Below are 26,880 nucleotides of genomic sequence, written 5' to 3'. Positions count from 1 at the left end.
AAGTATCACGTGTTTGAATGGCAATTCCAAGTCTTGGCAACAACCAAGAACAACCAAGTCTTTAACCCCTAGTGCATGTCTCTGATGACTGAAATAAACATTTTCAGATGCATGTTATCTAGCCTGCCTATGACACTTTAGGTTGATAGATAAATAGATAATTACTGTATTGATCCCCTATAGGGGAAATTCTTCTGCCCGATAGCATTGAAAAACACGTAAAATAGGGAAAAAAAATTAAAATTGGATTTAAAAAAGTAAATACACAAATAAAATAAAGAGGCAGTCCTTCAAGAAGCATTAAACTGTCTAATGGCGCCGGGACAAAAGATATTCTGTACCTCTCCATTCTGCTTCTCATGGAGATCAGTCTCAAACTATGGCTGCTTTCCTGAGCAACCATAGTGCTGTGCAATGGATGGCTCCCATTGGCCCTTATGGACTTCATCATTGCCCTAGTCCTTTTCTCCACCAGTTCCTCCATAGAGACTGCCTCCCTCCCCATCACTGATGCACATGTCCTGATGAACTTGTCTATTCTGCTCGTGTCCCTGCTAGTAATGCTGTTTCCCTGCAGACAACCTCAAACAGAACAGCGCTGGCCACAACTGACTGATAAAAGAGGAAAAGCATATCCCCACACACATCAAATGACCTAAGTTATCTGAGGAAGTAGAGTCTGCTTTGCCCCTTTTGTATGCTGCATTTGCCTGCCCCGACCAGTCCAACTCAAGGTGGACTCCGGGGTACTTATATGTGGAGACCACCTCGATTTCCACATTGTCCATGATGACAGGCTATGTTGAGCTCTTCTCTTGCTAAAGTCCACAATCATCTCCTTTGTTTTGCCAGTGTTTAACACCAGCCCATTGACCTTGCTCCACTGTAAGAACTCGTCGATCACAGCTCTGTACTCTGATTCGTCCCCACCCTTCAACCAGGCCACTACAGCTGTATTGTCAGAGTATTTCTGAATATGGCATGTTGGTGTCACATAAGCAAAGTCCGATGTATAAACTGTGAAGAGGAATAGAGAGAGGACAATTCCCTGAGGAGCAACCATGCTTGTCATCACTGTTCCAGAGACAGGCTTCCCCAGTCTAACATTTGTGGCCTCTCTGTCAGGTAGCTGTTGATCCATGAGATAAATCTCTGGTCCACCTGCCATTTCTGAAGCTTCTCCTTCAGGATTTCAGGATGGATGGTGTTGAATGCGCTTGAGAAGTCAAGGATCAAGGATCATAAGCCGCACATATCCCCCTGTGCCATCTAAAAAGAGAGTGTCCTGTGCAGCAAGTAAAGAATGCCATCCTGGTATTTGGTGACATCATATTGGCATTCAACACAATTATCCCGCATCACCTGGTGAGCCAATTGTTCCCCTTGGAATCAAAACCAGCATGTGTAACTGGCTGCTGGATTTCCTCACAGATATACCCCAGTTGGCCTGGGATGGCAAAAACACGTCCTCAGCACCGGTTCTCTCCAGAGCTGGGTACTGAGCCCATTGCTCTTCACCCTAATGACCCAGGATTGCCATGCCAGGTGCAATATGAACCACATCATTAATTAAACAGACGACATGACAGTGGTGGGTCTCATTAGGGACAACAGCAAACTGGCCAACAGAGAAGAGGTGAAACACCTGGTGGACTGGTGTGACAAAAAACAATTTGATCCTGAATGTCAACAAAACAAAAGACATTGTGGTTGACTTCAAGAAAAATCAGCCAAGTCGCATACCCTTCCTCATCAACAATGCCACAGCAGAGCAAGTCAGCAGCATCAACTTTCTGGATGTTTAGATCACAAACACTTTGACCTGGTCCTTCCACAGCTCTGCTCTTGTGACTAAAGCATAGCAATACCTGCACTTTCTGCAATGGTTGAGAAGAGAAAACCTCCCTCCACCCATCCTTACCACTTTCCATGAAACTGCTCACAGATGCTGTCTGACCAGGGCTTCCCCCACTATTGACTGTTCATCCTGCTGCCCTCTGGCAAGAGGTTAAGCAGCTTCAAATGCAGAACAACCAGTTTCCACAACAGCTTCATTCCACATATAAAGGCGCATTCACATTGAATGTGAATGTGGCAAACAAAAGACAGATTTACATGATATCCCTATGCACAGGTGCAACACAGGAGTGATGTGACAAAGTGATGCTAAGCGAGACCACAGAGGTAATTCTAGCAATACAAAATGTGCCATTTTGGCGATTAAAGCGAAGCCAGAGCGACACGACACCTGCGATGGATATGAAAGAACAACTTTCACAGTTGAAAAATCTTAACTTTTGTGTCTTGTCGTTGTCGGTTGCAACAAACAATCAGTAACTGGACATAGCTGTGATGTGGGGTGAAGCACTTCAGCAGAGACAAAGCAGTTTTCGTTCAACATGGAAGAAAAGCTGATAATGGCGGTCAGCAGTTGGCCTGGGTTGTTTGATTCAACCAGGTATACTACAGAGACAAGTCCACAAAGGACATAGCCTGGAGAAGAGTGAGTGAGGAGACTGGAGTGGCAGTTAAGTGAAAGCGTCACTAGATAGCGTCATTGTACTAGTTTTTCTAGCTTATCGGCCGGTGTGCAATTGCTGTTGCCGTCTATGTGAACAGCCGGCAACAGAGAGCAAAAGTGCTGACATTGTGTCGCCATTCGAGTACAATGTGAACGCACCTTAAGACTGTTAAACTCCCCATAATCCTCCTCCCATTTATACAAAACTAGTCACTTTATATGGCCACTGTGAATTATATTGCCCTGAGTAACTAATATCTCCATTGTCATATTCCTGTTCAATTTTGCATACATTCTGCTGCTACATATACTTGTTAATTCATATACAAGTAACTTTCTGTACATATAAATTTCTTCTTGGTTTACTGCTACATTTCTGACTATCGACTTGTATGTATATATATATATATATATATATATATATATATATATATATATATATATATATATATATATATATTCTATCTATTTTTTTTATTTGCAACCAAATATTGTTCAGATATCAACTGTGAATGTTGCAGATGAATGGACAATTAAGTCTATGTCTATGTTCTAAATAGGCTGGACGATAACTCAATAACAATTTACATTTTTATTCCAATAGGACATGTGGTTCCACAGAAAAACGTTTCAGAGCACGAACAGTTTCCTCCCTTTTGCATTTTCTAGCCTCTCATGTAGGGTAATACTACAGTCATTACACCAAGACTTCAGAGAGCATATGTTTTTTTTTTTTGTTCCGAGTCTCAAAGTGAGTCTAAGTCAAGTCACAACTCTTTAGGGCACATATCTGTGTCTAGTTTAAGGTCTTGGCTTTGTGACTTATATGTGATAGCCCGAGACTCAAAATCAAATCACCATATCTGACACCAAAGAAATGTAAATGAATAAGTCCATAAACTATTTGCAATAAAGTATTGCATAGAGAATAACTACTAAACACACTGATGTAAATATATTTATTACTTGGGAGACAAACCCTTCTTTAGTGAGGTTAACTTGACACCTCCTGTTCTTATAAACTTGCAGCAGGCATCAGTTACTAAAATTTAATTACTAAATTTAAACATTAATTTTGCAGGTTCTGGAGGCCTCTTCTATCAACAGTTTTCAGTTCTTTCTTTTGATCTTCAATGAAGTTCAACTCAGGTGATTGGCAGGGATATTCAACCTTATTTGTTTTTTCCTAAAAAACATTGGTGGTTTTTCAAAAATCCATCCTAGATTCATTTTATTTCTCGCAAGTGACTGAAAGATTGCCACCATACCGTCGTGTTTTTGGGGTTCATGTGCCGATGCAATTCCTCCCCTGAACATGCTGTGTCGAAAAAAACAAATTCATATTTATATTTCTGGTCACAATCTGAGCACACCTACTAAATTATCCCAGTCTTTAAAGGCAGCATAAGAAAAATTTTATTATTTTTAGATAGAAACAAACTAAAAATTGTTTTGTGAGAAACTAAGGTCATGCTTTGTAAGATGGAACTATGGTAGTGCATCACAAAATCTACCTCTCGGTGCTATTGTTCTCTCCCTCTTCTCCTCCGGTGCTCTTTATTTTTTTGTAGTGCCGGTGTCAGTCACCGTTCATGTATGTGTTATGTGAACACAGTGTTTTGCTGTGTATTTATCCTTTGCAATATTGCACTACGAGTCACAGGTGAGAAGGGAAGTGGAAATAGGTGCCAGTGTTGTAGCTGGATCAGAGCTAGAAAGAGCCGTAGATTGATACACCATCTTGTTTTGTTCTACAGACTGTGTTCAAGCTACACTTAGCGGTGAAAAATATCTTATTGCTCCTTTAAAATACTATTCCAAAGGTTTTGAGACAGACTTTTCTCTGCTGTGGAGGGTGGTGCAGCGAGCAGGTAGAGAGTCCATTGTTGTTGTTTGCTTAACTCGTTTTCACATAGGAAAAATGTGTCTGCTAGTTTTAGGTCTTTCTGAGAGTGTGTGGACCACTTTACTTGGCTCTTGTCCCCTATGTCAGAAATGTTGAGAGGATAACCTGTTTGTGGCTGGTTTAAGCTTAGAAAATTGTCTCTTTCCAATTTCATCGGTATATTTAGCAACAATAAGGTTACTACAAAAAGTCAGATCATGAGATGCTTTTTGTGCCATATCTTGGTAATGAGAAGCCATTTTATAGAACAGGCAAGAAGGACTAAATCAGATTACAGATGAAAGATTTAGTCATTAAAGATGAAAGATTTTAGATATTAAGTATACTTTTAATGCCTTTATACAGTTTTTTTGTTTTTGTCTTCTATTCCAACTCTGTGACTTTTCACACTATTACACATAACTTAATTTATTTACCTATTTGTTCTATTTGTAGAGTGAATTTCATCCAAACCGGTCCACTACAAATATATTTTCTTTAGAAAAACATTGCTCGTTTTAAAACTTATTTTCCTTTCTGCACCTAAACGATGCTTCATGTAATACATAGTTCGCCTTTTACTTCTACCTCCTTTGGTATAAAGCTCTTGGCTTCAGTTCATGGTCAATTCCCATCTGACTGGCTGAATGGAGCCATGTTACTAACACATCTACATAGCATTGACATAGACTAGAATGTTGGCTTGCTGTTTCTGCTTTAAAACTTAAAACCACTGTGAAAACTCTTAGACTTTGATACCATTTAATAAGAAAATACCCAGCACGCATTACATCTTGGCTTGATCTGTTAGTCTAAATGTAAAGTAAACAAAAAAGAAGAAATTCATTGAAGACACTATACCAATGTAATAGAACAAAAACCACTCCCAGCCGTTCTGATTTGACCAACACCACTCTAATCTCCCCCCACTATAGTCCGTCACTCCCACCTTTACCTGAACCTGACATTGCCCAGGGGGCATTAAACTCACTGGCCCCGTTTGATTTAGGCAGGTCAGGTGTCAGTGTTCACTACAAGCCCATGGTGAACCATGAATAATGGATCTACCACGGGTATGGGTCTCCCTGAGACTCCCAGCTGCTGTCGTTCCTCTCTGCAGCTGTGACTGGAATAGTCAATATTCCATTAACAAGCAATGATTCATAAAGGTTTCCAGCACCAAGACACAAGGAACAGAAAAACATGTTAGAGGGGGAGTTAAATGAATATTCTTAATGAAACTTGATGAATATATTTATACATCAATTATCTAAAATAAAAGACCGAAAGTCAACAGTAAAGCAAGTAGAAACTCAGCTTCATTCTAAAAAAAAGGGATATTGACGAGCCTTTTAGTTGAATAACCAATCACAAAGGGAAAAAAAATAGAAACATTGTAAGTTATTTAATATTACAAGATTGAGGTATTCCGGTCATAATATTCAAAGGTCTGTTTTTTTAAGTCATTGATCCAATTCTCTTCTCATTTATTAACCTTTACAAAGAAAATATAAAAAGAACTGCATTTACAGTGTACTGTTAGAGTCTAATGATCTTTGATGATACCTCTCCTGAAAGAAAGAACTAATGCTTTCTCCTGTCATTTTCTTCACAACATGCTTGTTTACACTTCTCTTGCTTTTCATCTTTTTCCCCCTGAGGTACAATCTTGGAAATACTACACAAGCTTTTTCATGACACAGCATCTATTTGAAAAGCAAGGAACAGCTTTCCAAATAATTCTTGCCTGTTGCCACATAGAGACACAGCTGCAGTTTAAATAAAAAAAAACAAAATCATTATCAGTAATAATGTTACTGCTCTGTAAAAGCTTTTGCAGTAATGTGAAAGAAAAATAAATGTGCCATTAGGATGATTTAATATGACAGGGAATATGTCTGAATGTAGACAGAGAAAAGTATCCTTTAAGATTATTCAGTGTCTTAGCATTTGCATGTTTTTCCATTCAAATGACAGAATTGTGCTTATGGTAATACATTAGAATTTAAATGTATTAGCCGTTTAACCATTGTACACTATTGAGTTTTACTAAATCATGTGAGTTCAATGTGCCACGTGGTTGCTAACCAACTTCATTGTAATTGGTCTCTCTAAATTGTCCTTAGATGTGAGTGTGTGCGTGAATGGTTGTTTGTCCTGTCTGTCTCTGTGTTGCCCTGCGACAGACTGGCGATCTGTCCAGGGTGTACCCCGCCTCTCGCCCAGTGAACGCTGGAGATAGGCACCAGCAACCCCCGCGACCCCATGAGGGATTAAGCAGTTTAGAAAATGGATGGATGGATAGAACTTAATTGTTCAAAGTCTACCTTGGTAAGAGCAACATGGTACAGACAGTTTTTATTTTAAATTTTTTTGAGGGGGGGGGGGGGGGTTGAGCATTTATCCTCAAATGATTAGATGAGATCCTTAGAGACTACAACATATGTGGCAGTATAAGATATATTGTAACAGCAGAAATAAGTTTCTAAAATAGTGTTTATGTGAACTGCTATGACATTTTTTTTTAAGATTGGAGCTATTTTCACATGACTGATGTCCATTTTTGATATGAGGTCACGCTCACTAGTTGTTTGATTTGAAACGTATCTATAGTTCATTGAAGTGAAGATCCAAAGAGAGTTATCCACTGCAGTTGGAATATTGACTGGGGATACAATCTCAAAAGAACCATACTTCAAAATATAAACTGTGTCTTTAAAGGTAAAAGTCCCGTAATTTCCGCTGATGCATTATAATCATAGTAAACAAATATGACCAAGCAAATGCCATGTGAAAAATACTGCACTTAAATAAATGTACTCTACATGTTTTTGGAGACCAGGAAAACCATATTCAAAAGAATTTCCTAAGTTCTTGTTTTGTTTTTCAGACATTCTGGATTTAGTATATTCTACAAATATGACCAAGCAAATGCTGGGTGAAAAAATATGCACTTAAATAACCTTCCAGATGCACATATACTGGCATGTGCAAATATTGATCCAAATTCAGGATTCATTACTGAGACTTAATATAATCCCTGTCATGTCATACAAATTTCCATGAGTAAAATGATATTTCAGTGGTGGAGAATGCATGCTAATAGACAAAAAATATGTCCCTCAACATAAGAAGATGGCCTACTAAATTTAATATTGAGCTGATCCCACAGGGAGGTATCATATTGAAAATATGTGTGCTGGACCAGTTTACATATGATAATACAAGCTAGTCATGACAGTGAAATATTCTATTCTATGCGTTTATAAGTGATAAGCAACTCCAAAAAGATTACACATAAGCTATTTTTACATACCACTGATATGCAAGGACCTCTATTGGGGGATTAGGAGCATTTTTTTTGTTTAGATGTTTTAGTTTTAAATATTTGTCTGGAGACTCAATGTGAATTTATTTAGAAAAAAAGCTGAAAGCCGTATTTATTTTACCAAATATTTAAAGCTACTGTAAAATCTAAGTTTTTCAAACCTACTTGGGAAGTTAAAAGTTAGGTTAGATAGATTGAAAATGTCAGCTGCCAGTTCTACTGTTTGTTTACCGTCCCTCAGTTGCTATTGAATGACAGTATGAAACCCATGATATGCTTCAACTAGAAAGGAGGGGGAAATCAGCCCTGTGACTAAGGCAAAATGATGGCTTTTCTGACTGACAGACTTTGTAAACTTGACAGAATTTACTGAAATCCAAAGCAAACTGTGATGTGGCAGTGTTTGTAACTGCTGCCATCAATTGCTATGGATGTTGAGTATTATATGAGAGAATGAGAGAAAGGCTAACTAAATAAATAAACTCTTTGAAAAACAAACTGCTAAAGTACAATAAATGAAAAACAATTACATAAAAAAAGAAAAAGCTGACTGGGCAGCAAAAGGTTTGAAATCTCACCTTTGTTTTTCTTCGTCAGAATTGTAATTAACTGCATAAACAAACTGGCAGGGGATGTGGGACAGCATGAACTACAGCCTGTCATTTAAAATGCAGGCAAGACATTTTATGTTTTAGTGGCAAATGTCGTATCAATACAAGCTAAAACAGCTCCAAGCATAATTGTTCTGTTTATCAGTTCCATTACAGACCTTCTAGAGGCATCAAGCCATGGCAATAAATAAGCCCAGGTACTGTGGAGTTACAGTGCAATACCCCATCTTACTTGATAGATCTCTAATAAACAGTGCATCCCTCACAAAGTGAATTATGCTATCTATTTCAATCTCTTCTACGACACAACATCTCCCACACCAAAACAATTACCAAGAGAGCTGATACACTTTACTGCCAAAGCCATACTTTATGCCCCTATTTTAACCCTAACTATTTTAAGTGAATAATTTATTTATTTATTCATTAAATTTATCTGGCTGTTCAGCTATCTATCTGTCTTGTTATCAATGAAAATCTGATCAATAACAAAAGTAAATGTTATTAAGGTAATGACAAATCGTACATTGGATTTTTGTGAGGTAATTTTATTTATTGTAAAAAGAACAGAAAGATCATGTTACTAAAAAAACATTAAAAAGGTTCTATTTTGCTTAGAATTTACAATTATATCATAGAGTTAGTATAACAGAGAACTTTAAAGATACGTATTTACGCCATTTGACTTTCTTAAATTTACACAGCAGTAATTCCATCTGGTTGCACACATTTTTTTCTGGATAATTATCATGCCCTGCTGGCGTAGTGAATTGGACAACAAGCTTAAGCAATGGAGGCGAGCGAGTTTGGAACTCGCAAGTCGAAAAGTCCAAGAAAAGTCCTAGATCAAGTGTAAAAAGGTCCAAGAAGATGTTTGATAACAAGGGGGATAAAACTCGAATTGCGCTGGGAAAACAGTGTGACAGGTTGGCTTGGTTGGGACTTATTAATAGCTATCAATAGCATTGATTTCCTTACAAATATATATATGTATATATATATATATATATCTATATATATATATATATATATATATATATATATATATGCAGCAAGGGCGATTTAGAGCTTTTTATTCCTTTTTTTGAAAGGAAAGACAGTGTAGCTTCTCTCTTCCCAAAGCAGCCCAAGTCACAGTGTGATATGTACCTTTTAAAGCTTTATACCAGTGGTCCAGAGTGATATTACCCTAAGCGGAACAACAAATATGCTCTCTGTATTTTAGAGGTTCATTGGAGAGTTTTGTATTGTTAAAGTTCCAAAGAAAACTGATAAGAAAACCTAGGTGTTCTTTTCCCAATGTATGTTATTGGCTTTATTTTAACTTCTGGTGTACAGGCATGTGGTGGGATGTAAACACCAGCCAGAACAAATGAGAAGAACTCTATTGGTGAAAAATAAGGCTTACAGTCTATAAAAATTACTCCACAGGCCTGATGTACAAAGGAGCTTGCAGATCTCATTCTAGTGGTTGGTGATAAGGAGAAATCCTGAAACTTACAGCACATTAAAAAATTCAGATGTACAAGACCGAGCATAGACAGGTCCCAGTTTGCATGGAATTGTACGTAAATGTATGTGTACCTTGGGCCGGCCTGTCCTCACCCCTAATTTCATATTCTAGTCAGTGTGAATACCTGGAAGTCACCCACCACGTGTGCAAATAACTATGGCAACGACACTGTCAGACAGTCAGAGACACCTCAAGAGTTATTGATAGTGAATGACAGCAAATCAACAGTGACATCAGCGACTCATAAAGGAAACTACCTGAAAATATAGTTTGCTTGCGTACTCATCAAATTATCAAATTCAAAGAGCACTTTCCGGCTGCAGCACTGAGTTAGTTATAGCTTAATCCTGATTGTTGTAAGGTACACCGAATCATTGTAATGACATGAATATGCCTTTAATAATAAAAAAAAGACATTTGTTCCCACACACACTAGGTGGAATACTGTATTTTTCTGACTATACGACTATAAAATCCTTAAATTTTCTCAAAAATGTATGGTGTGCCTAATAATCTGGTGCACCTTATGTATTATTATCGTACTTGTTCTGCTTCCTAACATATTTTATGTGGTTCAATGCACTCAAAAATCTGTCAAAATGTGTAAGTATGACTTTGGTTAGCAACAAAGCCTCTGCGCTCAATGGACATTCGGAGCATTACGGTACACTGTTTCACTACCTGATCGCCACCCTGTGCAGTCTACAAGACTGCCTGACTATGAGGTCTAATCTAGAAGTGCATTCATGTAAGGAAGCTCGTGCCCGAAGTATGCGCTAGCAACAATAAACCAAGGAAGTTAATTCAATATAAAAGTTAAGTTTATTTTGGCTTTATGTTAGAAACAGGCAGTGGGGTCCAACTACTCTGTCCTCCCAACAGAGACGGATAGCTCTCCCTCTCAGGTAGTATGTGTGTACGCGGAGGGGCGGAGTGATATTACACACTTGGGAAGAATATTGAATGCACCTTATGATCCGGTGTGCCTTATGGTCCCAAAAATATGGCACTTGAAATTTTTAAGACAAGAGTATGTTTCGTATAAATAATTCTTATAATTATGAATTCTAAGTTGAGAAGGATTATGGCAGTATGAGTTATAGCTAGAACTATATTTGGAAACTGGCTTCTCACTGCAAGTGATTAAGAGCCCTGGTTAAGAAGTATCTGATCAACATGTGGATGAGATCCTCCCAGGGGGAAGGCTGTGGATGACTTGGGGTTTAAAAGCTTGGATTGCAAAAACTGTAGCAGAGTTAGAACTTGAAATGGCGACGCATGGTTCCTCCCGGTTTCTCTCTGTAACACTGGGGCCAGCTCAACAATAATTATCCTTCTAGTGGTAATGCCTAGCAATTTGGGCATTTTCTTAGCCAGGGAATGAATATTAGCCAGATGGATTGAAGATGTGCGCAGTCCCTGTTGCCAAAGCTTCATAACTTGCTTTGTGAATCACAAGCTTTCTATGGTAAATATCATAGAAAGGCACTTTTGTGCTAACCAAGATCTCATTGAAGGTATAGGGTTAAAATAAAATAGAGAAAAACCTTCATAGAGAAGACTGCCTTATGTTTATGAGTTCCTCTCTAGTGAAAGTGATCACAGAATGGTGGCAGAGAGGCGAATAAACACAAAAATAGTAACAACAAAAACATGCAAATTGCAAGAAAGCAAAGGCATCTTAAAAGAGAAGTGATTTCATTTATCAAACCTTCAGTTATTTCACTCGCAGTTCTTTTGAAAGAAGTGTTATGGTGAAGCACCAAATAATATATATATATATTATATGAGCACAGAGTCTGCAGAGTTAAGCCAGGATTAACAAAGAAAAGAGAGTAATCACTGTCATATTCCAGCAAATATTTGACAGAAGTTAAAGGTTATGTTAAGCCAAATAATTTATAAAACACACTGCAGTATTGAGTTTACTTTGTTAAATAATTGCAAGTTTGCATCTAATCAAAAGTTTTAAGGTCCACCTTTGTCAAAACAAAATTTTATAATTTTAACAAATGATTTTGCAAACTAAGCCAGCAAATAGTGGAAGCCAGAGAAAACAGTAGAAGTACAACTAAGTAAAAGCTGAGACCTGCCATGACACCTCTTTTTTTATAAATAAGGAAACTTTTCAGAGAATGAGTTATAACTATATTATTGCTAACAGTAAATTAAAAAACGGGAGTAGACATTCATTTATAAAACTGTAAACAAAGAGATTAGAATGCATAGACATGATCAGGTAAAGAGAACCATGACAGCACTTAATATCATTGTCAGTAAATTCAGGTTTCCCTGATTTTCCAATCATAGCTCATGCTTGGAGCCAAAGCAGTGCTGCAAAGTGGGACGGTTTCCAAATCCCCTAGCTCAGAAGTATTGTTGTCTCTTGGGTATTATCTTACAAAGCCCATTATGCTGCCGAAAAGAAAAAAGAAGACAGAGAACCCAGAAGTGTAGTAAGTCTAGCATGCACAGATACATGCATACACCAGACACACTGCCACATGCATGTGTGGTAGTTTAATCTTTTCAAAGATGTGTATTATCAGTACAAATCCCTGTGTGCACCCGGATTACTGATATGTGTGCACACAGCTGTGCAACATTAAAAACAGATATAACATCTTCATACATACCATAAATCTGCCTGTGATAGATAATGAAAACACAGCAAATTCACCAATGTGTAAACAATATGTAAAAGCACCAAACCCTTCCACCATATAAACTACATTCAGCCAGTATACAGTAAACGGTAAATGGCTTGTAGTTGTACAGGGCTTTAACTAGTCCGACGGCCTCAAAGCGCTTTCCACTACAATCAGGCATTCACCCTTTCACACACACATTCATACCCTGACGGTGGTGAGCTATTATGGTAGCTACAGTTGCCCTGGGGCAGGCTGACAGAGGCGAGGCTGCCATAAATCGGTGCCACTGGGGCCTCGGACCACAACCAGCATGCAATTTGGGTGAAGTGTCTTGCCCGAGGACACAACAACTGAGGCGGTTGAAGCGCAGGATCTAACCGGAAACCCGCTAATTGCAGGACGAACTCCCTAACTCCTGTGTCACTGTTGCCGGTTTGTAGTCCACTGTTGCACCAACTAAGTATTTACTTATTGCCAACACGGAAGATTTTATTTATATACACTTGGACTGTTTCTAGAAACAGTAGAGACCCAAATGTGGGTACAAAAACATTCAAAATCAAATTTTTCATAATAGGACACCGTTAAACGTTCACTCTAAGCTATAATGGTAGCTGTAGAGCATAGTTAGCCATCATAATTAATGTTTTCATTAATATATCAATATTATAGCTCAGCATATTACTTTTGTTGTCATTGCACCGGCAATGGGTGATTTACTCCCAAATGTGAGTAGCCCAAAATTATCTTGAAAATTGTGTTGGTATTGCTAGACAATAAAAGAAAGCAAGATAGCCAAAGAAAGATTTTTTAAGTTCCAGTTAAGGTGAACCAAGCATGAGTTAGACTGCAAGATTAAAAAGAAAATTTTAATTTATACCTACAGGGAACAACTCACTCACAGCGAGAACGGGCAAATTCTACACAAAAAATAACTAGACAGGGCTTCACACTATATTTCACCTAGTTGAAAAGCTTCAACTTAACAGCTCAGCTGAGACACTGAATCACAGATACAGATAAAGGGAAAAAAGGGAGAATTAAGAAAGAATTATGAGAAATGTCAAAGATGAGATCGAGAAAGATTGAGAGCCCAGGAGAATGGTAGCAAGCTTGTCAAAAAACAAAGAGGGAGACAAGGGAACGAACACAGATAAGAAAACTCACTGTTGTTTTTTATAACACAGAGAAGCATAGAAAATATTTCCAAGGGTGAGAAACAAAACATCTATCTCAAAATGGTGGGTGAATTGTTTCAGCAAATTTAATTAAGGTCACCTGAAAGAAAAATCTTATAAAAAATATGTCAATCTCCTTTAAATGTAACTTAATATTTTATCTATTTCAGCCAACTTATTTCACAAATTCATTCACAATTCAAACCTGCACAGCAAAATTACTGAGATGGCAGTAAAATGTGAGTTCTGCATATGTTACACATTGTCTGATTCCAAGAAAGCCATTAGTATAGCCATTTCACTTTTTGATAATAATATGATAGCTTTTTTTCCCCTACTTCTGTAGGGCTATTATTGAATTGTGTTACATTGGGACGTATTGCAGCTCTTTTGCTCTTTCTATTCAAAATGAAGGAAATGAGTAATAATTTTGCATTATTGGCTATTGGTCTGGGATGTGGAGCAGGGAGACTTAACTCCTTTGCTGACAACTTAATTGAACTCGTCATGATAATAGTCACAGATCACCAATGCTCACTGATCCTGGCGCACAATAAGCATCCAGCAAGGAGTTATGGTAACAAATAATTTTCTCTATGACCAATAAGTGTTTTATTTTAAAACGTAAACACACTACCCCCAAAGGAAAATTCAAAAACTATGTTTTGCAGAGAGGACATATATTTTATATGTTTGTATATATGCTTGCCTATGCCTGTGAATCCTATGTGTTTTTATGTGGGCTTGCTGGTGCATGTTTTCTGTGTATTTTTTTCTGGCAAAAGTGCAAAAATGCCTTAAATCCTAATATTATAAGTTAAGGCGGGAATATTGTCCCAAGTGTATTCCTAATACATAATTTAGCAAAAACATAAAAACTTAAAAAAGTGTATCATTTTTTTTTTAGTCTGTTTATGAAAGGTTGTGGATGGTGGTATGGGAAAACAACATCAGAAAGTATTTTCTAAAACCAGAACCTTGCACTTATACCTAAAGCGTTCAATCTTCTACCAATTTTCAAAGAAAAATATTCCTCTGAACATTCAAACTAGTAATCTCAGCAACATATATTTTAAAATGCCATCATTTTCCCAAAGCTGACAGAAAACGTCTGCTGCTCCATTGCTTGAGTATCGTGTTAAGACACAATTATTGAAAGATTCCGTTTCCATCTTTCAGCTGCAAGGTGCCCAAAGTGTCAGACTTAGAAAACAACTTGGTTCCACTCTGAAGGAGTTCCTAAAAGGGCTGTAATAAGTGTTATTACTTTGCCTGGAGGAAATCATATCCATGCAGTCTGCCGACACATTTCTTAATGCTCCCACTTACCACACACCTCTTGCTCTCTTTCAGTTTGGATATGACACAACTGTCATAGATTATATTATTACAAGATTTAGTATAATCCTTTTTATGGCTTTGCCATCTTGGGTGAACTATTTAACTTTATTTAGGGCCAATGGTCGCAAATAATTGTCATGGCAGCTCATATTTGTATGCCAGTGCATCTGCCATACACTCTAAAACATATTTAACAGATACACCATTCATGCTCTAAAGGGCAGGATGAGCAAGAAACATGTGACTCACCCGCAGTGGGATGCCTTCTGTAAAACAACAATGGCTGAACCGATGTTGAATGCCGAGGTGCATGGTCACACAGAGCAGTATCAGTTTAGCTACAGCAAGGTCTATAGACAGGATAAATTTTATTATTTTGGTTGCTTATGGTAACACATTCAACGTACATTTAAAAAAAAAAAAAATGCCAAGTGATATGTTGATGTTACTGGGATACACACTGAAAAAACAACTAACTATTACCTTTTAATATGTCATATGATAGAGATAAATGAGTCTAATGCATCTGTAGAGCAAGGCAATCAATATTAGAGGGATTTAGGCTATTTAGTTCTCTGAACCTTTAAGCAACAACATGTCATGTTGATTTTAGGTGTAGGATTTGCATTTTAGACATTGGAAGTGTGCCTGTTGTATCAGCCTGAGGCTATTTAATGTAAAAAACATAACCTTTCTGGTACGACCAATCAATTCTGGAACAAAGCACTTTTAATTTCTGCAAACATCAAAGGCACTTTATGTCAGCAAGTTCAAGAGTAACAGATCACATGCTTTATTTTATGGTAAGATTTTCTAACATCAGTGGTCTCGTGGTTTGGATTTTTATGTGGATGTTTGATTTGGTGTTTTGAGTTCCTACTTGATGTTTTGTTTTTATTGTAATGCCTTTAAGTTTCAGTATACTTTTAACTCCGGTTATAGTTTATTAATGTCCTCAGTTGCCAATAGATCTGTGTTCTGGTTTGCACATGTAAAGCAACTGTAGTCATGCACTTGTATATATTTATTACTATACATATGTGTGTTTACTGACATGTTAAGGACTTCTCCTTTAACATGTTCAAGGTGGCAAAACAACTGTAATTTTCCAAGTGTCCTGCACGAGTGATTGAATTCTGTCAAACATAAACAAGTAGGATAAGTAAAGGTGTCCAAAATTTGTGGTTCCAGCAACTAAGGCCAGCCCACTGCCTCTTGAACTACTGAATGACTAGCTTTGAGAGGTAATTTTAAAGACTAAACCAATTTATATTTGCTCATTCATCAAATGCATTAACTGCTTACTCCTACTGAGGGTCAGAGCGTGCCAGAGCTCATCTGAATACAGACCGCAGGCTCTAGAAGAAAAAAATATATATCCTTGATGAGTTTTCAGTCAGTTTGATTGACATATACAGACATCATACCTACTATTTATATCTAATTGTATGCAAATATTCAATTTTCAGTCTTCAGAACAATCAATATACATTTTCAACTATGAAAACGTTCTCTCTAGGATCTATTTAGTAAGCCATTTGAACTACAGAGAGCAGTCCTTTCAATTAGGGCTATACCTGAATCCAACTCTTTGAAACAGTCAACCCATCATAATATTTATTTCCCAGACACTCATCAATGAGTATCTTTAGTCTAAAAAAGGTCACCTTAAACTGCTTGAAGATACTTGGAGATGAGACAGGCAGTTAAAAAACCATGACATTTACTGTCAAACTGAATGAAAGTCCTATGTACTGATATTACAGCTACTTGCCGGGCAGAGAATAAACTGAACTAGTACTGAGTGTAGACTGTTTACTTATTAAAATGGCCCAGTGCCTGCACTCACACTGGTTTGCATACATAAATCTAAGACCAAACAAAAAATAAGAATTTAATGTTTTCCAAATCACTTCTAATCCTTTGGTTAGTTAGGCTAACCCTAACCCTACATATACATATTAATTCACCATGATGTCTGTATGAACCTATATGGTTCAGCATGTGTGCATAAAAAGTGTGCATGTGTAGTGACTCACTGCATTAGTGTGTCTCAATTCATATCAAACATATCAACCTCAAAACATGGATGACTTTCCCTTCCTTGGCAGCCTTCATCCCTCTAAATCCGATATTGATGCAAAAATATACCACAGCATCAACTCTGCCAGTGGGGTTGTGCCCGACTCAGAGGAAGAGTCTTTGTGAACCATGACATCCAAGTGAAAAACTGCCTGTTTACAAAGCAGTTGTTCTTCCTACTCCAGTGCAGGAAGCACAATCATAGGCTGGCAGAGGAAGCATCAATGTAGATTGTGTAGACATGGTTCCCATCATCAGAAACAAATATAAATTATGTCTCCAGGAAAACAAGAATTGTCAAACCACACTAAAATAACTGGCCATGAAATACCTTTTGACACCTATTAACATTGTTCAGTGCATCAAGGACAAGGTGTTCATTCCACTTATAATAAGTTGTATTTTTGTTGTAGATTATATGTTTATTTTTAACAATTACAAAACTACAATTTTCTGAAAGTAAAAAGGTTTTGTTTTCCTAATTATCATCAGAATATACAATATAGGGGCTATTTAACCTTACTATCATGCAACAGTAAGAAAGTGAAATAATTTCCTTGGGAAGAAGAATCCATAGGCCTCTCTAATAGTCTCTCCTCTTCATGCAAAAGTAATAATTTTATTTGGAATGTATACATACTTGAAACCATGCACTTCTTTTTGTCGGAGCTCTCCATTCAACTGTGCTTCATTAGCTTCAAATGGCTTCAGAGAATGCTCCCATATCAACAGATTTTACTCTGTCAAAAGGACAGATGGACTCTGCAGCTGTCGGTATGTTGTGTTCTTTCTCTCCTCTTCTTGCCTTTTTATTTCCGGATAGGGAATTGCTACACTACAGTACTTGTAAGATGTAAAATCTAACAAGAGCTGCTTAGCCTTTCTGACAGTAAGACCTTTGCACTGTTTCCAAATACACAAAACACAATTGAATTGATACTCCATATCAACATAAAGTCCATGTTTACACGATAATGATCCATTGAAAACAGGACTGTTTTTCTGTTTCTGTTAACACATCTACACAACAAATTTATTACCATTTCTGTGCACATGACACTAGCAGAAATGTTAAAAATAGTGTCATTTCCGTGCCACAGCAGTAGTAAAGGGAGTGTTCTTTGAAACTCATCAAAATGCACACTCCCTTGAAAAAGGTGCCACAACTAGGTCCTACTGCTCATGTGCCAAAGCTTCATCATACAAGTAGATTTGATATTTCCTATGTACATGACAACAGAGACTAGGGTATTTCCAAAATGTTACACTCTGAAAATGGCAAGATTTGAAAACTTGTTTCAGAGAAACAGTAGAAACAGCAAAGCTTTTCTGTTTTTACCAACAACAAAAAAACATTGCATTAACATGGTAAAAGAATTTGAAGAGAATTTATCAGTAGTAAAGCGTGTCTAAGGGTTTTCAGTTTCCCCAAAAATTTTATTGGACAATAATTAGAGTATAGGTTTTTCACAGCAGAAAAATCTCAATTGTTTGTTGCAAATATTTAAAAAACATCATAATTTGAAGAATTTACCGTATTTGTGCATCTTTGTCCACGTATAAGGTGCACCGGATTATAAGGCGCACTAAATATTCTTCCCAAGTGAGTAATATCCCTCCGCCCATTCACGTACACAGCTCTCTCCTGAGAGGGAGAGCTATCCGTCTCTGTCTGGAGGACAGAGTAGTTGGACTACACTGCCCTGTTTCTAACAGAACGCCAAAATAAATGTAACATTTATATTGAATTAACTTACTAGGTTTATTGTTGCTAGGGCGTAATCCGGGTAAGGGATGTCTATAGGCTCTCACATACTCGGCCGTACTATGCGCATACTATGAGCTTGGCGTACTCCGCGCTGACGCTCCGCAGACTTTTTACCCTTCATAGTCGAGCATACTGATGCCTACATTTCTTGAGGCAAATTCCTACAATTCCCACACTTTCTGACAGTGGACGAAGTGGCGGAACGAATGTTAAAATGTGTGTGTAGCCAGTTGAGCAGAGTTGTTTCTTTTCTAGCAGGCTCCCACTGCACACCTGTCAGTGAGAACAGAGAGTGACCGCCTGCTTGTAGCAGCTCATTGTATCAAGGTTGTGTCACATATAAAACAGTTAGATAAAAAGCATTCTTGCTTTGGAGAAGTTTATACCGTGACACGTACCTGTATGCGCGGAGTCCGCGCAGAGACTGCCTAGAGTACACCTCGCATATGCGCACTCCGCGGAGGTCTGCACAGAGTGGGGGCCTTTATGTGAATGCACTTCTAGTTTCGACATTACATTCAGGCAGTCTTGCAGACAGCTCAGGGGTTCAATCAGGTAGTGACACAAGGTGTAACGTAATGCTCTGAATATCCATTGAGCAGAGTGGCTTTGTTGCTTACCAGAGTCATACTTACACATTTTAACAGATTTTTGAGTGCATTTTACCAAATAAAATCAGTTAGTAAGCACATCTTTAATCATCTATAAGGTGCAATATGCATTTTTGAAAAGATTTTAAGTTTGCATTATGGTCCAAAAAATATTGTATATGGCATGATATATAAAACATTTAGATCAAATATTAATTTAAAAAAAGCATACACTGTTTTAGTGAATAGTTGGGGCATTAGTATCTTTTTTTAGCCGTCCTTTCCCACTCTCTTTACATACAGCACAGCAGCTTGTTACAGTAATCATATTCCTGTAACATTTTCATGGCTTGTCATGTGGTGGGCAGAGCTAAACAAGAAGGTACCTTCATAAACACTTATTCTGCAAACGAAAATATTACCTTCAGTACCGTTAAGCTGATGATAAATAATAAGATTTGAGGAAGCTAACGCTAGCCGCTACCTGATTACCAACGGTGGTCATTTGGTGTTACACGTCTTCAGACAAGATGCTACAAACACACACACATGGCGCATGGTGAAAATTCACAGCAATGATTTTTTGAGAGGATAGCTGTTTTATTTCAAGATAAATTACTTTGAAATTTTTACTTTTAGATGGCAGTGGAAGCATTTGACTAAACTATTCTATCTCTCTTTGCCCAGGCAACTGCATTTGAGAAAGAAAAAAAACATTGAGTGTAGGTTGGAAGGCAGTGTTGCACGTTACTGTGAGAGAGAAACAAGCTCTAATACCTCTACTTGTACACAGTATAAATGAACAACCCGAAAGTCACTGATAATAAGCGGACATGGCAACACTGCTGGAAGCCTGGAACTCCATTTCCCAGAAATCCCTTTTCCCGTTTGTCATCAGATTCTTTAACAAACGTGCAATAAATCATAACTTTTTGGGTTACTTATTGTTGTAACATCAATAATAATATGGTTATATTTATTTCAACTATTTTTAAAATAAAAAAATAAATCATCTGTACTTATATTGCACTTTATCAAGTGCAGAGGACTCCAAAGCACCTCACACTACATCCACATGCTGATAGTGGGGCACACTGACAGAAGCAAGGCTGCCATACATCGCTGCCACAGCCCTGACCACTCTGACCACTGTTAACACACTGCGGAAAGGGAACTAAAAGCAAGTAAAATTTTCTTGAAATTAGTGTAGCACTTAAATTAGGAACAATTCATCTCCATCATCTTATTTCAAGTGAAGGATCTCTAATTATCTTATTTTAAAAATACTAATTCCATTAGCAAATAGACTTTTTTACCTGCTCAAATCAAGGAAAATTACACTGATTACAAGAAAATTGTACTTACTTTTAGTTCCCATTTTGCACTGCAAGCAAAGCGGGAAACGTGTCTTGCCCAAGAACAAAAACAGCTGAGGTCGGAAGCAGACCAGCAACCCACGGATTCCAGGTTTAAAGTCCCAAGCTCCTGCATCACTGTCACAAATAAATGTCCCCCCATGATGCCAAAGGTGAGGCAGTAAGCCAGCTGGTGTTTTGTATAGAAGTGTTGGAAAAATAAAGAGTCTCATTGAGCCATGCGGCAACACAAAAGCTCCAAGTCCAGTCTCCTTCCACATCATGTGGGAAACACACCAAGAAAACTAAGTTTCACTACTAATTAAACAGGTTAGGGTCACAAAGCAGCGCACTGTTCACATAAGGAAAAAAAAACTGCGGATACCACCGTCTCTGTTTTTGAGCAATGGGAGCCAACAATCTTAAGACCACATCATAACAGGAAGAAGAAATGTAAGAAGAAAAAAGCACAGCTATTGACAATGTTTTTTTTTGTTTTTTGTGGAGCCGTGATTGATACTGTTGTGTGGAGAAGTCTGTGTGGATGTGTAGCAAGATCAAAGACAGTGACAAACGGACGAATATCTTGAATGTTGTTGTCATACTTACAGGTATTGAAACCCAATAAAGGGGATGCAAACTGGTCCGCAAACAGTTTCTAAACTTAGCATGAATGAAAATATAGTGAAGTTAGCACCACAATTTTTTGTGAGTGTATTTAGAAGATTCTTTCACACGATCACCCTTAGGAGCAGAAGAGCAGGTAGAATGCTTTTGCACATGCGCATTTATTCACAGACACTTTCCATACAATCTGACAGAATATCAAATACTTGGAAAAGAATAGGTAGAAATTTAAATGTATAAATGTCTGCTAGAGACATGCACCAAAAAGATTTGCATTAATAACTGCAGCAAAAGGTGGTTTTACAATGTGTTGACTCCAAGGGGCAAATCCAACTACCCACCACACTTTCAAAATTTTTATCCATAAAAAAAGTCTATCCATTCATCATCTTCATTCCACTTACCAATATTGCACTACCTTGTACTGGTCTATCATAGTCCTTGAAAGGGCACTGAAAACAACAATGGCTAAAAATTGCTGTTTAATCCAAAATTAAAGCATACAAATAAAAATATATATGAATGTGCATGCTCCTGAACAAAGATTTTGACAAATTGTTTGATCAAAGGGTTGCATTTAACCCTCTCTTTGAAAAAAAAAGGACAAACAGGGCTGGAAAATCAACCTGTCCACCACCCTCAACTCACGGTCTCCTCCCACCTGGTGATTCTATCATAGAGCTCTGGCACTAATATGGCTGATGCAGTTTCTGCCCTTAGGTGGTAATAAAGTGACTATAGGAGCTGACCGTTTCTGACTACCGACATGACAGCAGGTGTGAGCTGTGAAGAGTGTGACTGTGAAAATGTGTGTTTATAGGTGTGTGTGCGAGACAGACAGGGAGGAGAGAGTGTATGATAAGCATGAGAATGAACTATTCGCCTCACCACAAATCCAGATCAATTAGTTGGCCTAATCGCTCCCCTCGCGGTTAGCCGTAAAAATCCTCGGGTCTGCCCCCCTCACATTTTATCTTTACTGCCACATCTCTGCAATCTATCATCCCTCTTTCTCTTTCCAGCTTGTGTCATTTCTTCTCTCTTTTCTTTCTGCTCCCGGATCTGTCCAAGTCATCTCTCCTTTAACACTACATTTATGCGCCAGCTTGGTAAACGGTAATCAATGTCTCACAACAGTGCACTGTTTCATCTAAACGATTTCTCATGGAGGCTGTGTGTGAGTGTGTATATGTGTATGAGAAAGACAGTGAAAGAACAGAAATATGGGCAGAGAGGAAAAAAACAACACAAAGTGAGAGATATGCTTTTTACAGTGTGCTCGCATAAGCTTTTTTTATGCATGTAAGCTTTTATTTTATTTTTTTATATATATTTTTTGGTTTTTATGAGATGTGAAGATTAAAATGTGTGAAAAAATGCTCGCCTAGATTTGGCACCAACTCCAGAAACACACAGTAATGCATTTGCTTTTAGTACATAAATCACAATCAGCCCGGTCTGCCATCTGGGTTACTGCTACATGGCCCTTGTAATGTACATACTAGTTAGTCCGCCAGATGAATAAATGTGGAGAATGGGATGCACATGTGTGAAATAGACAGAAAGATGGGATAAAGAAAGAACATTTTTAGAGAATTTGGTAATCTGTGAATCAGCTAATGGCTCAAAGGTTCTGTTAATTTTCTTTGTGGACATTCAGCCGACAACACAACCACTGACAGGTCATGTGTCATGTGATTAACGTATAACATTGCAATGTTCTTCTTGGAAATCTTGAGTCATCAAATGGATGTAACATTGACATGTGCCACCCACTTACTGTTCTTGCAGACAAAGCATTTTCTGCAGAAAGTGAGTCCTCATGAACACAGAAAGACCGAAGTTGTCCTACGACTTTCCAGTTCTCGAATGAGCCTGTGAGATGTGCCAGAGGAAGCTTGACATCACTGGACGTCCTGCTACCACAACAAAGTTACACGTCACAAGCTAGTCTGCGTTAGTGTAGTTGATCAGTGTAGGCGTCCCATAATATGGGACCAAATTATGTTAGCACATGTTGGAATAATTCCATAATGGGCCAGACATGTGGCTTGTAAACGTTAGCAACTTTGATTTAGGCGATATGGCTCACTGCCATGGGTGCCATTCCCGACAGGAGCCAGCATGACGACTCAGTAATGAATAAATGAATTGTCAATTGCTTACTTGTTTGTAAATCAGTGGGGGGCAATCATTCAATTGTGTTGTTTAGTATAGTATAGTATAGTTTAGTATAGATTAGCAGGGCCCTCACCAGGATTTTATTTCTGGACAGCTGTGAGGGGGGGAGGGGGGGGGTATGTGTGGGTGTGCACGCTGGTGTCATTTCACTGCCTCTCCGGACGCATTCCCGCAGTGAAGCATTGCATTGTCCAGCTCGAAGGGGGCTGTTCGTCATGCTAATAACAGCTAGCGCTAGCTTTAATGTTGTCAGGGGGGTTTATAGCTGCGCTGATGCAAGTTCAAGAGCTTTATTGCCTTTTCTATGTTGCTCTCAAACATCCGTGTCATACTGTTCTGTGTCGTGTTAACGAGCGTCACGGTCTAATTTCAGCGTAACTTTGACTACCTTCAGCGTAACGGTCCATTGCGATGAAATGCACTGGCGATAACCCTGTATAGTGTATTGTAGTATAGTAATAGACTTGCAAGAAAATATGATTGTCCACAGCTGGAGATGATGATGCAGACATTTATACCTGGGTCATGGATGCTTATTCAGCAATGAAGTTAAATAATTTATTCACTCTGCTTTAAATAATTTTGACAGCATTTGATCATCTTGCCAAAATAAACAAAAAAATGTGAAGACTGATAAAATCTAAATTGGATGGATCTAAGTTGAACAGAGATCCTGTAAAACACAATTTAAGATTTATGAAATCTCTATTCTATTTGTACAAAAGAAATGCAATAAATACAAAAAAGAGCATGGTCAAAGCTGTTTTTTACCCTTTCACACTCAATTAAGAATGATTTTTGAACAAACAAATTGTGAGGGCCCTCAGAGTACCACTTTGAATTGTTCTTCTTCTTAAGTATTTCAAATATCTAAAAGAAGTAATTTTACTCTATAATGCACACTCAGGAGATTTTATTTATGTTTTTTTGTCATCCACATTCAATAAAGCTCATTGTCCTCCACAAGATTTATTTTCTCCTTGAAGGATTCTTGGACAGACATGCATCTATTTGGAGAATTAAAGGCATTGATTGGATGCTAAGGCAAAAGGCATTTTTCTCACATTTTCCACACACCAATTAGCTCAGGATAAGTGGTAAATGGAGACATGCCTGAGGTCTCATAGACACAGACAAGCCACGCGCTGACAGACAGCCTGTGAGTCCAACGAGATACAGTCAGTCAGGGGGGACACCCTAAAGGAGTAAAAAGTTAAAGCATTTCCAGCATCAGCCAAGGTCACGTAGTAATGTCCAAGCTCAAAGTGTATTATAATCCTACAGAGGCAGTGTAAGCAAAGACACACACTCAAGCAGCTTTGGGGCACTGATTATTTTTCCTTCAGAGATGCACAAATATGTTCTCCTTCCCACAGAGCAAACATTAACCTGAGATGGAAAGGATTTGCTCTATCATCCAAATTCAAAGAATGCAGCGGGAAGAGACAATGAAATGTGAAAGAAAAATATTTGTGTTTTTTCTACTACACATGTCAGAATTCACAAGAAGCTATTTCAGGAACGTAACAAAGATGTCAAATTATTTTAACAAATCCATACGGCCACTTAAAAATATAACAGGCAGTTACCCAAGACAGTGAAAGACTAAGATTGTATTTTTTAGTAATTGAAGAAAAGAGACAGACTCTGCTGCTCCTAGTAATTTCATTTGTGAATTCCCATTAGTCGCACGTGAGTAAAAGACTGAACGGTTAAAAAAAAAAAAAAACATAAATGTGTAGTCCCTGTTTTGTGTAAAATAAAATTAAAAAAATGTAAATCCACGAAAGCAAAGCACTAAAACCCTTTCGTGACGTTTTAATGCATGTCTATCGCATTGTCTTCCGATAACACTGTATGCTTTTAAGTCAGGATCTATTTAACTGCACGGCCTCAGAGCACAGTGGCTCACGTCCAACTTCCCCAAACGCATCCTGTTGGCGCATCAAGTGGCTGCAGTCTTTAGAAATCAGCGTTACTGAGCAGGAGGCGCGTATCTTTATTTCTACTATAACTTCCCCGGAATATAAACAAAAAAAAAACAGCTTTTGTGTGTAATGCAGGGATATAAAGACATACATACGCAGATCATTCCAAATCGCACAAAAGCCGCTTTTTTTTCCAAGTTGTTGAGGCTGGATTTTGAGGAGAACTAATCCATTTGCTTCTGGATCTAACCGCAGAAATATTGCCATTCGAATAAATGTCTCTCGGACTTATGAATCAAACTCATAAGTACGAAAGATATCAGATGATCAGTCTTGTAACAGCGAGGATAAGATGGGAGAGCAGTTCCTGCTTTAGTACAAGAGGTCATTTATCGCTTAAATTATGCGCAGCGCTCATTACAGACAGAACTAACCAAACGTTAAATGAGCTACAAGTGGCAACAAGTTAGCGGGTGTGCTTCAGCCATGAAATGGTTTAAGACAATAAAGACTCGATATAATGCAAAGGCTTTAATCCTTCCGCACGTTTAACAATACGCACACAAAATCACAGAAAAAAACGTAATCTTCTATTTCCAAGAGATTATTTAGATTTTATTCCGCTGGGGGGTTTTTTCTCTCCAGAAATGCCACAATCCTCCCGGTAAAGTGCAGTGCAAACCCATATGTGTGTTGCAAGAGCATGCCGACGCGCTGTGAACTTTAACATCTAATTTCAGCATCCTAAAAACTCTTACCTTTGCTGCGTTGGGGTTGAGAAACAAACGCGTTTCGCCTTGACACTCTGCAGCGGGACGGGAGTGATCGGTATTTAACTTCTCGCTCCTCCCAGGCATCCAACCTATGCGACTCCCTGGGAGATGGAAATCAGAGAGACAGGTAGCTCTGTGCGCCCTGTCTGCCACCGTGCAGCTCATCTGGGGTCTGCGCTCCCAGAAGCGCAGGGTAAAGGAACGGGGGAAAGACCTGCTGTCGGCACGACGCGGCGTGGAAAGCCCCTGGTGGTGGTGGAAGGAAGCAACAAATGAGGTGGACGAAAGAGGAGGGAAGCAAAGGGTGGGGTGAAGATGGGGAAGTATTATTTAACAATAAAAATAAGAGAAAAATACATTTTGGCTTGATCCATCATGGTTATGTTTGAGAAACCATACATTATTTGATCTTTTCATAAAAAAAGCAGTTTAATCCTATACTTTTTTTCTACTCAAAAAATAAGATTTGTGGACAAATCCACGACGGATCTGACATAATAGTGATATGAAAACTATAAGTTGTGTACCCTAATAACAGGGCAGATTGA

The 26,880-nt window shown here is 38.1% G+C and overlaps 1 protein-coding gene across 1 annotated transcript in view; it reads right to left on the bottom strand.

Moving 5' to 3' along the window:
• The window catches only part of LOC105918743 (cadherin-22), a 278,331-nt gene extending 251,775 nt beyond the window's left edge, over positions 1–26,556 (bottom strand). Inside the window, exon 1 of the mRNA XM_012853899.3 lies at positions 26,318–26,556. The gene's annotated coding sequence lies outside the window, so the exon portion shown is untranslated. The remainder of the gene's footprint in view (positions 1–26,317) is intronic.
• Between the last annotated feature and the right edge of the window lie 324 nt (positions 26,557–26,880).

Source organism: Fundulus heteroclitus, chromosome 20 (assembly GCF_011125445.2).
Source record: "Fundulus heteroclitus isolate FHET01 chromosome 20, MU-UCD_Fhet_4.1, whole genome shotgun sequence".
Lineage (NCBI taxonomy): Eukaryota > Metazoa > Chordata > Actinopteri > Cyprinodontiformes > Fundulidae > Fundulus > Fundulus heteroclitus.
This window is presented reverse-complemented; position numbering and strand designations above follow the sequence as displayed.